We start from the raw sequence: 15,350 nt of genomic DNA, 5'->3' as shown, positions 1-15,350 counted from the left end.
TCATGAAAACTGTCTGGATTTTCACGGCTGGCATTTCAAGGTAGCAACCAGCTACATGTTTGAGTGCTTAAGCAGCAGCAATTCATGGTGTGTGAGATAGTGAACTGAATATCATGGGAATGATATTCAGAGGTCATGCTAGTCTATGCTGAATTGAAGGATAAATAAAACAACTCCAAGGACATTCCCTGGCTGGCGTCTATCCATCTGTGTGTACTATAAATATAAATTTTTACAAATGCGAGAGACTATGATATGCCTCTTGAAACACCAATTTATAAGAAAGGAAGTTTTGTATTCTGGAAAAGATGGAAGAAATAATCCATAAGGAAATACATTCTGAGGCATTGGAGATTTTGCAATTAAGTTTAACAGATTGGGCCAGGTGTAGTGGCTTATGCCTGTAATAGCAGTGCTTTGGAGGGTGAGGCAGGTGGGCTGCCTGAGCCCAGGAGTTTGAGACCAGCCCAGACAACAGGGTGAAACAAGGAATACATCTATACAAAAAATGTAAAAATTAGCAGGGCATGGTGGTACGTGCCTGTAGTCCCAGCTACTCTGGAAGCTGATGGCAGAGGATCTCCTGAGGCCAGTGGGGGTCCAGGTGGCAGTAAGCTCAGATACAACCACTGCACTCTGTCCTAAAGGACAGAGTGAGACCCTGTCTTGAAAAAAAATGTAAAAAGATTGGCAAAAGAAATAGAACAATAAGAAACTGGGGAAGAAATATAAGGTTATTCTAGAAGCAATAACTGAAATAGAGATGAATGATGGATGAGTAGGAGTGTGGATGGATATACATCATGGTAACCCCAAAGTGTATATTTTAACGCAAGAGTTTTGTAGTCAAAAAATTAAGTTTAAATCTAGCTCTGATACTTGCTGGCAATTTGAGCACAAGCAGCCCTCAATCTCCTAATGTTGGTTTTCTCCTCTGTAAAACCATGGTAACTTTGTAGCCCCTTATGGTGCATTTATGAGGATTACACAATCTAATACATGTAAAGTAGGTGACACACTTTCTGACTCACAAAATGTGCTCAATTAATGTTATCTAGAATAACCTGGAAGGCCATATGCACAGTGGGATGTGGTGACTACTAACTTCTGAACATGGGGTAGAAATCGAGTAAACCAGGACTTAGTCAATCTCCTAGAACATAAAATTGAGGTGTGTTAGAAGCCTAGACTCATCAAGCCTCACGGGCCTTCTGCTGATTCACATACACACAATGAAATCAGAAGAAACCTGATATGTACTTACCAATGAATGGCATATAATAATGTTATAAAAGGAATCAAGACACCACTGGCACTTTTCACGTTAGAATTGGAAGGCTGTACGTGTGGAAGAAAAGGCAGATAGAAGACTCTTGGTAAGATGAGGTAGGTTTAAAATACTATTTGAGGTGGTGGAATATAGCCTTGCACACTTTATTGCTATCATCTAAGGCTGCTTTCATTCTTCAATGGCAGAGTTAAGCACCTGCAACAGAGACCAGTTGTCCCGCAAAGCCAACAATATTCACTATCTGATTCTCAAAAGAAAATATGTGAGGCTGTTTCAGGAGAAAACTGAGAAACAAATTAAAATAGAAAAAGTAGTTAACAAAGATAAGCAGAAATGACACAAAAGCTTTGCAAAACTAGATGAAATGGTTATAATTCTCCAGAGAAGGCAATGGAAGAAAGTATGGGGAGTTGAAATTTGAATAAAGTAGACAAAGATATCATGAATTCTTGCTGCACTAGATTTGAAAAATGAGGTGGTCAAGAGAAGGGCTTGTTATTTTCTTCAACATTTAAGCAGCAGCAGCAGCAGAAAGAAAAAAAAAACAAAAAGAAATGTGTGTGTGTGTGTTTGACTGTGTGTGTGTTTACGTATAAGGGAGATAACATGCATCTCTACACTCACTTCTATATGGAAAGCCACAAATGGGTGAGAAGCATGATGCTAAGTTAGCATGAAGACACAGAAAGGGAACCAAAAGACTGATTGAGGGGGCTGTTACCAACTACCCAGATGGGCAGAAGACAGCACTTTATATACATCCCTTGCTTGAGTTGAGCTGCCAACTTGGTTTTGATTTTGTAAACAGCTGAAGAAGCAAGAAAGGCTGTAATTTTTCATTTATTTCCACCAAGGAAAAACTGACACAGTGAGAGAATGGAAAACCCTAAGACAAAATGACCCGGTTGTCTTGGGAAGGGAATAGCTGCAATCATTTACCAAATATGTGAAGGTGTCAGGAAAAGATAAGGCATACACTAGGATTCTGCACTGTCCAATCTGTGAGACTTTCTGCAAGGATGCAAATGTTCTACACTTCTGCTGGCCAATATGGGAGCCAGTGAGCATTATAAATGGGGCTAGTGTGACTGTAAAACAATTTTTTAATTTAATTTTAATTGAATAATAATAGCCACATATGGCTGGTAGTTATGGTACTAGAAATCACAGTTCTAGATCAATGATTCCAAGATGGTGGTATGATCTTTGCTCACTGCAAACTGTACCCATTGGGTTCAGGAAATTCTCCTGCCTCAACCTCCTGAGTAGCTGAAATTACAGGCATGCACCAAGAGGCAAGGCTATGTTTTGTATTTTCAGTACAGACAGATTTCAAACTCCTGGCCTCAAGTGATCTGCAGAACTCAGCCTCCCAAAATGCTGAGATTACAGGCCTGAGCCACCAGGCCAAGCCCAATTCCAAACATTTTATAAAGTTCTGTGATTTCCTCCACCTTCTTTTCACCCACAAAACAAGTACTACTTAGAATTCCAATATATAATACAAACAAAGCAACTGCCATGACCCAAGTACCTGCATTGGCATGAGTGCATATTCATGGTTTGCTTGCTTTTCCCATTGCCTCATTATTTTTACTAAATATGAATAGCTTTTTATGACTACCTTTTTTAAGAAAAAACAAAACTTACTCGGTGTTTATTCATTTTTCAGAGATAACATTTTAGAATGTAAAGCAAGAATCCTTTGATTATAAAACAGCAATATTAATTAGCAGTACAAAATTGATTTCAATTCTGATAGTATAAGAACACACACGATGGGTAAAGCAATTTTCAATGGCTACAATACAATTTGCCTGATTTGCTAATGATCAGTCATTTTCTTTCAGAGCTGGCTAAATTGCAACATATTTACACTGCTTACTGTTTACTGTTTACTGTCTACTGTTATACTGCTTACTGTCTACTGTTATACTGCTTACTGTTTACTGTTCTTAGGAGTCAATATTAAAAATTGCAAAAAAGTGACTTCTGTCTTTTTTGTCATTACCATGACAGAGAAATAAAATAGTTTTTTTCTCTCTACCATGTATCTTACTTAATATAATAATATTATATTCCAAGTGAGAGGCCAGGCTTCTTCTTTTTGCCATAGGAGCATTTATGAAATAACTTTCTTCTGAAAAGGTAATTTTTGTAATCTAATTATTTCAGGTAAAGAATAACATGGACAGGACTCTTGTAACACTAACAGTACACATTTCATTATCTTATTCTCTTAAAAATCATAATAAAGTGAAAATCATGTCATTTTCCACATTATCAAGTGTGTCAAAAGTTTTCATGTGCAATTTGGATTAATATTATATTTGCCTGTATTGTTACCTGCTGCTTTGAACAGTGCTTGGTACACAGCAGATGCTGATATGTATCTGTTGAATACTGCCTATTGAACAGACTAAATGTTCATTATAAAAAAACATTTCAAATTTAATAAGGAGAATAATTAATTTATACATGAAACCCACATTAATCCACCTCAACTATTTTCCACATTAACCCAACATGTATACCTTCACTGTAATCACTTCATTTGATGAGATGAGGCTAAGATGTGATTTAGCCTTACTTTAGAGCAAGTAAAAGAAGTTACATAGTAAACAATATATGACTACAAACTATTTTTAAAATGGTATAAATTAAATCCCATGGATAGGAACTCTTTACTTCATTTTACAACATTAATTAATCAGCTTGAAATCTACGATGGTAGACCAAAGAAAAATTAGAAAATTTTAACGTTAAAATCTAATATTTCAGTTGTTTACAATTTAAGATTATCATTTGCCTTTAATCATTGTGTTCTACAGCTTTATAATAACTTTAGTTTATTATCAGGTTTTCAGTGTGCTTATTATAATATTGAGTGAAAATTGTGTGTTTTTGGGTGTGTGTGCGGGCGTGTGTGTATAGAGTTTCCAGATATATAGTATGATTTCTTTCTAGAATCCTACAACAATAAAACTTTGAATCTCCTAGCAGAGTTGGGCACCTAATTCTGATGCAATTCTTAGGCTTATTTTACTGCAGATGACACAACTAAGAATTCTAGAAGAATGCTAAAGATCTGTTTTTAGCATAACAACAGTTCTTTAAAATTATCATTTTTCTCAAAACCAGTCTGGCCAAGATTGTGAAACCCCATCTCTTCTAAAAATACAAAAATTAGCCAGGCGTGGTGGCGGACACTTGTAATCCCAGCTACTCAGGAGGCTGACGCAGAGAACTGCTTCAACCCAGGAGGCGGAGATTTCAGTGAGCCAAGAATCCACTCCTGCACTCCAGCCTGGGTGAGAGAGCAAGACTCCCTCTCACACACACACAGAATAATAATAATAATAATAATAATAATAATAATAATAATAATGATGATGAAAAGATTCTTCTTACACACTAGTTAAACTAACTACTTAGAGGCTACATATTGCTTTTGGATAACTTAATGTTACCTACCATGATAACATTAACTTTTTTAAAAAAGTTTCCATTCTAGGACATTCTTTTCTATGACTGTTTTTCATTATTACATCTGTAGTAACACATATATCCTTTTAGATGATTCCAAATTCTGGACATATGTATCCAACTCCCCATTACAATTTTTTATTTGGTGTCCCATATGTTTCTAAAATGCAATTCACTCAAACAGGTTCTTTTTTTTCTATAAGTAAATTGCATTACTATTCCCTCAGCTTATAAAATCACACCCAGGACATAGGTGGTAACATCTCTTTCCTGCTCCACTTCCTCAAATATCCAATTACGAACACCTGCCTATCCTAACTCATAAAGAGCTCATAAATCTGTCCACACATATATTCTACATTGCCAGCTTTTCTAATATAGAGCACCCACAATGTTTTTCTACAGATAATTTTGAATACTTCCTTACTGTGGTCTATTGTGGAACTTTCTATGCTATAGCCAGTGAGATGTTACTAATACATGCCTTTTGTGATCCTCTAATGGTTTATCATATCACACTGAATATCTCACATAATTGCTAAAAAGCCAAGTTATGTCAATAGTAAGTCTGTACCCACTAGCTACTTAAAAAAAAAAAAAACTTAACAAAGCAACCATTTTCTACTGCAAGATGCTTTTTACGCTTCAAATCTAAGACACATATTCCTTATAATAGGCAGCAGAGGACTTTGTATTTTTCTTGTTTATTATGATGCTTTGTATCCCACCTGGGCTGTTTATTCACTATTGTATTTTCAAAATCATAATTAAGACAGATTCAAAATACTTTATCAGAAATTCAAAAAGCTAAATTAAGCAAGGCTTTTTAAAATAAGATTCGTATGTAACTCAATTTTTGATGCAATAAAGACTTGAGGGAAGCTATTTAAGTCTTCATTCATGTACCCTTCACCCTTAAAGGGAATATGCATTACTCTTACAGAAGCATTAGTCTGTTTGATTCTTGGGCACTTTCGGGGGCCTTACAGGGACTGATACACAATGTGATGCAAATGGGATGACTCAGTTTTCTCAAATGCAAAAATTCATAAAATCTAAAACATACTGCCTAAATGCCTTAAGATGTATAAATGTATACTGAACCTTGGCAATTAAAAATAAACTTAGGTTACATCATAAACCAACCATGTGTTTTGTATGAGCAACCAAAATCTCAAGTTAAATTGGGCAAAACAAAATTTCTGTGAGTTGTTTGATACTTTTACATTTAAAATACATATTGTATTTGTGTTTGTGTAATATATGCTCCTACTCTTCTGGAAGCATCCCAGCATGTAGTCAGATGTAGTCAGATTAGCCTGGGAAAAAGGAAGCACAGAGATTGTTAGAGCAGGAAGGGTAAAGGGTAAAATTTATTTCCTCCTGGAGGTATATATTAATAATACAAAAAACACTTTCATTACAGGAATGTGTGACCATACAACTTAGTTTTAGATAGTAAAATACTTGTGATTTTAACAAGTTACTTAAATGATCTGCTAATTGTCTGAGTCAGTCATTCATATAAATGTGACCTAATATATATCAATATCATAGAGCTATTAATGAGTAATTAAATTTTAACTATATCCATAAATTAATAATTTTTGAAATGTTGCAGTAACACCTGAATTGCTGATATTCAAATTGCACAACAGCATCTGTAATAAATTGGCCCTTCTTTTCACTGATAAAATCGACATAAAATAACACTGGAAACACTACGAATATTTTTGCTGTACATTTCTGATGATCTATCCATGCCTTTAGTACTACTGTGCAATAGGTTGATGTGAGAAAAATCAGGCTACTCTAAGAGAGATGTACTGAAAATCGCATTTCTTAATTTATGCTAACATCTACAAAAAATTTAAGTGAATTATTTATTTACATTATCACTACATTTATTTTACTTTATTTTAACAAAAACATACATACATGCGAAATTTCTCATAGAAATCATATTTAAAACTGACAAGCAAAACAAATAATTGGGATCTCTTAAGGATATGGATTACTTTTCCAAGTTCCAGAAATTCTGATTTAGATAGTGTAGGATATGATTTGGAAGACAGTACTTTTCAAAAAGCAACATTAAGAGATAACATTGGCTGGGCACGGTGACTCAAGTCTGAAAGCACAGTACTTTGGGAGGCCGAGGTGTGCAGATTACAAGGTCAGGAGACTGGGACCATCTTGGCCAACATGGTGAATCCCTGTCTCTACCAAAGTATGAAAATAATTTATATATATATGTGTGTGTGTGTGTGTGTATGTGTGTGTGTATATATATATTCGTCAGGCATGGTAGTGCGCCTGTAGTCCCAGCTTCTAGGGACACTGAGGCTGGCAAATTGCTTGTTTATGGGAGGTGGAGGTTGAAGTGAGCTGAGATCGTGCCCCCGCACTCCAGCCTGGCCACGGAGCTAGACTCCAACTCAAAAAGAAAAAAAAAAAGAAAACGATAACATCAATCAGGCACAATATCTAATCTTAAGGATTACCAGAAAAATGACGCAAATGCATAAATATAAATAACCTGAGAATAATGGAATACATTAAAGTTACACAGATTTGCAATGCATTTTAATGTATAAATATATATGTATACGTATAACTGTCTATGGGATATTGCTTGTAGTTTAGGACACATTACATGTTATAACTTGATTAAAATGTTCTTCTCATTTAATATTTAAAAATAAAAACATCATTGATATAAAATTATGAAAATATCTTAACTAAACTGGCATACATTACAAACAAGTAAATATATTTCTGTAAATATAAACCCTATGTTCTGAATCTTTTCTTCTCAGGAGATCAAATACTCCTCTTAGTAACTGATCACTCTTGCTACAGTTGTTACATTTCTGTGAAAAATAAGTATTCATTGGTGTAATAGAATCAAGATTTTAAAACAGTGTCTATTTGAATAAAAAGAGTCCTGTTCTTATAAAGAGCAAACATATTGCAAAGAAAATTATTAAATACAATTCCTCTTTGAGGACAAAATAACAAGTTGTGGTAAATTTTACTGTAGATTTTGTACACTGCTATAATTAAAACAAAAACAGCAACACTTCTACAACTTCAAAAGAATAATTTAAGCCATTTAGTTATTTACATTATCACTAATTTTAATTTTATGTTACAGTTTTTTTTTTACTAAAATACCTTTCAATTTAACCATTAGAAAAGTAAATTGTAAAAAATATAAACCTCAGGGATTTCCTAAATAACTGTGTATATTCAATATACAAAATAATTTAATCTTGTTTTTCAGAGGACCCAGAAGTCAGTATTCATTAACATAAAATAATTTTTAGAACTCACAGGTGTTGTAATGTATGTAAGTATGCATTTGTGTTTGGCAAATACATCAAATAGAGTCATATAAGTTTGCTGATTTGAATTTGCAGACAACAGAATTTACTTCTAAGTATTTAATTACTCCAAAAACAAAACAGAAATAATAGCTGTGCAATTACCTGACTAGAAGTGATAGAGCAGGAGCGCTTTCATCTTGAACCAACACCACTACTTTAACATCCAGCTCTCTTTTTAGCCTCATGCATTTCAAAGAAATCATTTCTCTTCTAACTGTAAATAATAAGCACATTCCTTTCCCTTCAGGTGCTAGAAGCAGACATAGGGGATAGGCCTGCAACTCCAGAAAGATGTATGAAAAGAGACACAGAACTCTCTCTGTCAGATAACCACAACAAAGAGACACAGAGGCAGTCCAAGCCTCTGATAAACTCTCCAGGACTGAGTCATGAAAAACTCTTAATCTGCTAACAGAGTGTGGCTCTCGCCAGCCACCCCTCTCAGATTGATTCAAAATAAATCTGTCCCTGTTGACTGTCAACTTGCCCTTCAGGTTTCTCTCCTCTTTCTTTAATTCTTACATTGGATGCTGAAATCTGGGACTGGTGTTGGGGGCAGAGGCTTCCTTGCATCCCAGGAAGCTGTGGGCAATGGCAGCTTATCCTAAGTTAACACCTGGATCCTGAGAGCCTCTGGCCACCTGCCCCATCTTTCTCTCATTTTACTCTTAAAGAGATTTGTTTGAGAAGGACAACTGACCTGAAGGAAACTGCAAGGCTCAGGCCAGGGCTCTAAATCCCTCAAGTCTAAGGGATCCACTTCTGACCACAATCAATAGGTATTTCACTTCCTAACACTGGCTCCCTCTTGCCTCTTCTCTCTCTCTCTCTCTCTCTCTCTCTCTCTCTCTCTCTCTCTCTCTCCTGTTTCTCTCCCTTTCTCTCTGTCTCTCTCTTTCTCTCTCTCTCTCTTCCTCATGTGGCTCCAGTCTGGGAGTCCCTTTGCCAATTTCAACTGGAACATCCAACAGAAAGCACTAATTCAGCCATCTGGTAAGATCTCCCTTTTCCTAGCTTTCTCCTGGTACCAGAGAAAGTCTGGCCTGCTGTCCATTTCCTCGAAGGACCAATGTGACTAAGCTAGAGGAAATCTTGGGGACACACAGTGCTTTCTCAGAGTAACTGTCCTCTTTCAGAAAGAGGATTCTGGGTCACTGTCTATTTTCTCGGGACATCTAGAACAAAACAGACCTTTCACAAAATACTTTTATAGCAAGTCCAGCTTCCCAGAAATGCTAATAGTTAAATGTGAATGTACAAATACATCATTCATTTGTAGACATGGAAAAGGTTTAGTGTTACTGCCAGTTACATGAAAAACAAACAAAAAAAACAGGTTTTACATTAAAGTTAAAAATTGCTAAAATAATATTATGACATGTAATTGAAAGTGCTAAACATAAATTTTCATGCAAAGTGTATAAAACTGGTTTAGGCAGACACAGAGCTAGCTTGAAAAGTTATTTTTTTCATACCCCAGTGATACCTGAAAGACCAGAAAGACAGAACTCCCTTGAAAGGGAGGTGAAGCCCGGGAGCCAAGAGGTCTAAAACAGTGGATGCCATCCCCATGGAGCCCAGCAAGCTAAAATCCACTGCCTTGAAATTCTTGCTGCCAGCACAGTAGTCTGACATCAACCTGGGATGCCTGAGATTGGTGGGGAAAGGGACGTCCAACATTACTGAGGCTTGAGTAGGTGGTTTTCCCTTCAGAGTGTAAACAAAGCCACTGGGAACTCACTGCATCTCATCAAAGCTGCTGTAGCCAGATTGCCTCCTAAGATTCCTCCTCTCTGGTCAGGGCACCTCTGAGAAAATGGCAGCAACCTCAGTTAGGGGCTTATAGATAAAACTCCCATCTCCCTGAAACAGAGCACTTGGGGGAAAGGGTGGCTGTAAGCACAGCTTCAGTAGACTTAAACCTTCCTGCCTGCTGGCTGTGAAGAGAGCTGCAGATCTCAAACAGACTGCCTCCTCAAGTGGGTCCATGAAACCAATCACTCTTGACTAGGAGACTCCTCCCTGCAGGGATCAAAAGACACCTCATATGGGAGTCTTCTGGCTGACACCCGGCTGGTACCCCGGTGGGATGAAGCTTTCAGAGGAAGGAACAGGTAACAATCTTTGCTTTTCTGCATCCTCTGATAGTGACATACAGGCAAAAACGGTCATAAGTGGACCTCCAGCAAAGTCCAGTACACCTGCAGCAGAGGATCCTGACTGTTAGAAGGAAAACTAATAACAGAAAGGTATAGTATCAACATCTACTAAAAGGATTTCTACAAAAAAATATATATATACAAAGGTCAACAACATCAAAGAACCAAGGTACATAAATGCACAAAGATGTAAAAAAACAGCACAAAATGGCTGAAAATTCCAAAACCAAGAAAGCCTCTTCTCCTCCAAAGGATCATAACTCCTCATCAGCAAGAAAACAAAATTGAATAGAGAATGAGTTTGAGGAATTGTCAGAAGTAGGCTTCAGAAAGTGGGTAATAAACTCTTCCAAGTAAACGAGAATGTTCTAACCCAATGCCAAGAAGCTAAGAACCTCAAATAAAGGTTAGAGAAATTGCTAACTGGAATAGCCAGTTGAGAGAAAAACACAAATAACATGATGGAGCTGAAAAACACAGCACAAAGACGGTGTGAAGCATACATAATTATCAATAGCCAAATCAATCAACTGGAAGAAAGGATATCAAAGATTGAATATCAACTTAACGAAATAAAGCATGAAGAAAAGGTAAAAAAAAAAAAAAGGAATAAAAAGGAACAAACGACGTTTCCAAGAAATATGGGAGTATGTGAAAAATGAAACCTACTTTGTTTGCTGGTTTGTTTGTTTGAGATGGAGTCTTGCTCTGTCATCCAAGCTGGAGTGAATGGGTGCAGTCTTGGCTCACTGCAACCTCCTCCTCTCAGATTCAAGGGATTCTCCTGGCTCAGCCTCCTGAGTAGCTGGGTTTACAGAGGCACACCACCACCCCTGGCTAATTTTTGTATTTTTAGTAGAAATGGGGTTTCAGCATGTTTTTCATGTTGGTCTCAAACTCCTGACCTCATGATCCACCCATCTTCACCTCCCAAAGTGCTGGGATTACAGGCATGAACCAACATGCACAGCTTAAACCTGGCTCTTCTTTTTGGCTCAGATATAACTATAAAGTTTCCTGCTCTCTCAACACTAACTTCAGTTACATTTGTCATAAACATACTCCCTAAAGTATAAATCTTGCTGTATCAGAAACATGCAATCTTGGTCTCTTAAGCATCTCTAACCAACAGTAGTGAAGCTTACTATGAGCAGAGAAGTTTTTATCATAAATTCACTGTTGATAACCAGAGCTTTGATGTCACATTTCAGCTAAAGTGCCAGCTTCACGGTCAACTGTGACCTGATAAATGCAAAGAGTGAGCCCTTTTCAGTTGTTTTAGAGAATCATGGTAGTATAGTAGCCCACACATGGCTACATGCTCAGTAAACAGGTCTTACTTTTAGTTATCCCAGAGATCTATGTGTGTTATTTCAGTTAAAGCTGATATTCTACCAGGCGCTGTGGCTCACTCCTGTAATCCCAGCACTTTGGGAGTCCGAGGTGGGCGAATCACGAGGTCAGGAGATAGAGACCATCCTGGCTGTCATGGTGAAACCCCGTCTCTACTAAAAATACAAAAAAAATAGCTAGGCTTGGTGGCGGGTGCCTGTTGTTCCAGCTACTTGGGAGGCTGAGGCAGGAGAATGACGTGAACACGGGAGGCGGATCTTGCAATGAGCCGAGATGGCACCACTGCACTCCAGCCTGGATGACAGAATGAGACTCCGTTACAAAAAAAAAAAAAAAAAAAAAAAAAAAAAAAGCTGATATTCATACACTCATAGAAGAAAACGTAGGTTAAAAGGAATGTTATGGTGCCTTTTTATTTTCCAGGGTTCTTGAAGCTCTTGAGATGAACAGTGGCAGGAAATTCATCACTTTTTAAAGTAATTTTTTTTGGAGATGGCAGAGTTGGGAGGAGTTTGCTTATGAACAGATATGTAACTAATAAGTTTGATACTCAGATGTTCCATGCAATAGATGTGGAATTTTTAAATAAGATTTGAAAGGGATGGACATTTTGTTACCATACAGATTCGTGATACGGCAGGTCAGGAGAGATTCCGAAGCCTGAGGACGCCATTTTACAGAGGTTCTGACAGTTGTCTGCTTGTTTTTAGTATCAACGATTCACAAAGCTTGCAGAACTTAAGTAATTGGAAAGAACACTAGAGCTTTCCTTTTGTGATTCTAGATTCTAAGACAGGCATAAGCGAATGGCAGGTGTTTAGAGAAGAAGTAAAGCTTATGCAGGGAGAACAGTGACTATCCTTACTTTGTAACAAGTGCAAAATATGCCAAAAATGTGGCAGCAGCCTTTGAGGAAGGATTTCAAACAATTCTTGCAACTGAGGACACGTCAGATCACTTGATGAACACAGGCATAGTCAACCTTCACCAAAAGCCCAAGCCTAGCTCATCTTGCTGTTGAATGTTAGAGATAAGACAGATGCATGCTAACCAACTCACATGTATATACAAAATCAACATGGACATGGAGAAGAGAATTAGTTTTTGTAGCAGTGTATTACTTACTAAAAAAATTCAATGATTGTATATTCCTGTGTCATTAGTTGGTAGGAGATGGGACACATCCACTCATGGAGGAATATATTTTCTCAATAATGGCACCTTACATTTATAAATTTTAATGGTTGTCTAAAAACATTTCTTTGATTTACACATGTAAATTAGAGAGCTAATAAATGAGATGACCAAGACTTTAAATATAATTAAAATAAGAAACTTGACTACTCTAGAATTTATACTTGGATTATTTTTTCCCTGAAAAATGGGAAACTACTTTTTATACGTACATGATTTTTATGCAATTAGCATTGTATACTTGGTGAAAGAGAATGATTTCCTAAAAAAAAAGTTAGATATGAAAGATTAAATCTAATGTATTTGCAGTGCATTCTTATTTACTTCTTTATCCTTTTCAAAATGACTTAACCTTTTTTATTTTCATTCTACATATCATTAGAATTATTCTTACTAGTAATTACTCATAATTTGTGTGTAATTAAGAAGTTGTACCACCATAGGTCATGATTCACAGCCCCAGGAGGAGGGAGGGCTAACAGCGGCACAATAGTTGCTTCATACAATCTGTCACACATCCAGCTAAATTCGAGCTGTCTGTGAATAAAAAGCATTTCCATTGACAGCGTTCAGATTTCAGAAAAAAGTCTAGCTACTGAAATTGGAGAAAAGATAAATCTGCATTTGATAACAAATTGATATCAATTGATAACAATTGATATCAAACTGCAATCGATAATAAATCTGCATTGATTTAACAAATACAAGGTGTGTGTGGAGGATACAAAATTACAATTCCACTAATGGGATATTTAATATCTCTGTTACTTTCTTCACCCTTGAGGAAAGTTTCCTAGTTGAAGTTAAGCCATTCATTTTTAACACAAGACACCATAAAAAATAATGAGTTCATGTCCTTTGTAGGGACATGGATGAAATTGGAAATCATCATTCTCAGTAAACTATCGCAAGAACAAAAAACCAAACACTGCATATTCTCACTCATAAGTGGGAACTGAACAATGAGAACACATGGACACAGGAAAGGGAACATCACACTCTGGAGACTGTTGTGGGGTGGGGGGAGGGGGGAGGGATAGCTTTAGGTGATATATCTAATGCTAAATGACGAGCTAATGGGTGCAGCGCACCAGCATGGCACATGTATACATATGTAACTAACCTGCACATTGTGCACATGTACCCTAAAACTTAAAGTATAATAATAATAAAATTTTTAAAAAGTGACCTAAAAAAAAAAAAAACACAAGACACGAGCTAACCTTATCACTCTCAGAGGAAACACTAAGGATTGTACTTGGTCAGAGGGTAAGTAAAGACATCTTTACTAGCCCATCTATTTACTTAGTGTCTCCTCTATTACTGAACATCGTTTACTGATTTTCTCTCAAGGTTTTTTTGTTTGTTTCAAAAAAAATCCTTGCTGCAATGATCAGAACTGATAAAGCAAATTGTGGCCTCTTGGGGATGTTCATATTCTGTGCAGCTGGTGACTATCTGACTCTACAGAGGCTAAATGAAGCATGGACTGAATCTGGATGAGACCCACAACTGGAGAGTTACGGGGTTATCAAAGGACATGCTGGTTGAGGGGAGGTGGCTGTCATGTAGGGGGCAGAGTTTTGAAAAATTACATCAAAACATTTCTCTTCCTGGCCCCACCCAATACTGCCATCTGGAAACATCTGATAAAAAATACAATAGAAAATGATAGGAGAACAAAGCAGGTGGTGAGTGTGGCAGCATGAGTAGTGAGAAGCAGCTTCAGAGCCATCCTGGACAGAAGAACCATAGATGATGCTCCATAGTTTGAAGGACGGGTGGTTCCCAGTGGTACAGAAATTGCTCCATACAGTCTGTCATACACCCAGCTAGATTCAAGCTATGAATAGAAAGCGTTTCCATAGAGAGAGTTCAGTTTCTAGAAAAAGGCTAACTACAAAACTTGGAGAATAGACAAATGTGCATTTAATAACTTATGTACAATGTGCTGAGTAGAGGATATAAAATTATAATTCCATTCTAATTAAATAAATATTTTGTTAATTTTCTTTCTTTGGGAAGTTTCCTAGTTGAAGAGAAAGGATTCCTACTGTTTCTTATCTTGGAGGAAAACTGTTTACATTTCTGTAAAAACCTAAGTTTTCACTTTTATATTATGACACCAGCATGTAAGTTTTCTCACAATAAACATGTCATGTAGAGTAGTAAAGTGGTAAGTAGAAAAATGCACCAGTGTGGTACCCAGTGAAAGGTTGTGTCTGGACAGTCAGTGCTTTCTGGAATTCCGGACTGACAACCAGGAAGTGTTGAGGTGACTGAAAAGTTAAAGATCACAAGTACAGCATGGGCAAAACAGAGATTGAGAGTATCTATGTCCATGCCAAGGGAACTATCTTAGAAAGTTTCCAGCTATAGCAAAAGGATGAAACTCCATATGCACATTTCTTCTGTATCACTTTTGGAGCACTAAAGCAGATAACTAACTTAGTGCTAATATACATGTGCTAACGGGAG

The 15,350-nt window shown here is 36.8% G+C and overlaps 1 pseudogene; it reads left to right on the top strand.

The window, feature by feature from the left end:
* The first annotated feature begins 10,255 nt into the window (after positions 1–10,255).
* LOC129053232 (ras-related protein Rab-9A-like) lies at positions 10,256–12,699 on the top strand (annotated as a pseudogene).
* The last annotated feature ends 2,651 nt before the right edge of the window (positions 12,700–15,350 follow it).

The sequence above is a fragment of the Pongo abelii genome, chromosome Y, assembly GCF_028885655.2.
Source record: "Pongo abelii isolate AG06213 chromosome Y, NHGRI_mPonAbe1-v2.0_pri, whole genome shotgun sequence".
NCBI lineage: Eukaryota > Metazoa > Chordata > Mammalia > Primates > Hominidae > Pongo > Pongo abelii.
Note: the sequence above shows the minus strand (reverse complement) of the source record. Positions and strands in the feature narration are given on the sequence as shown.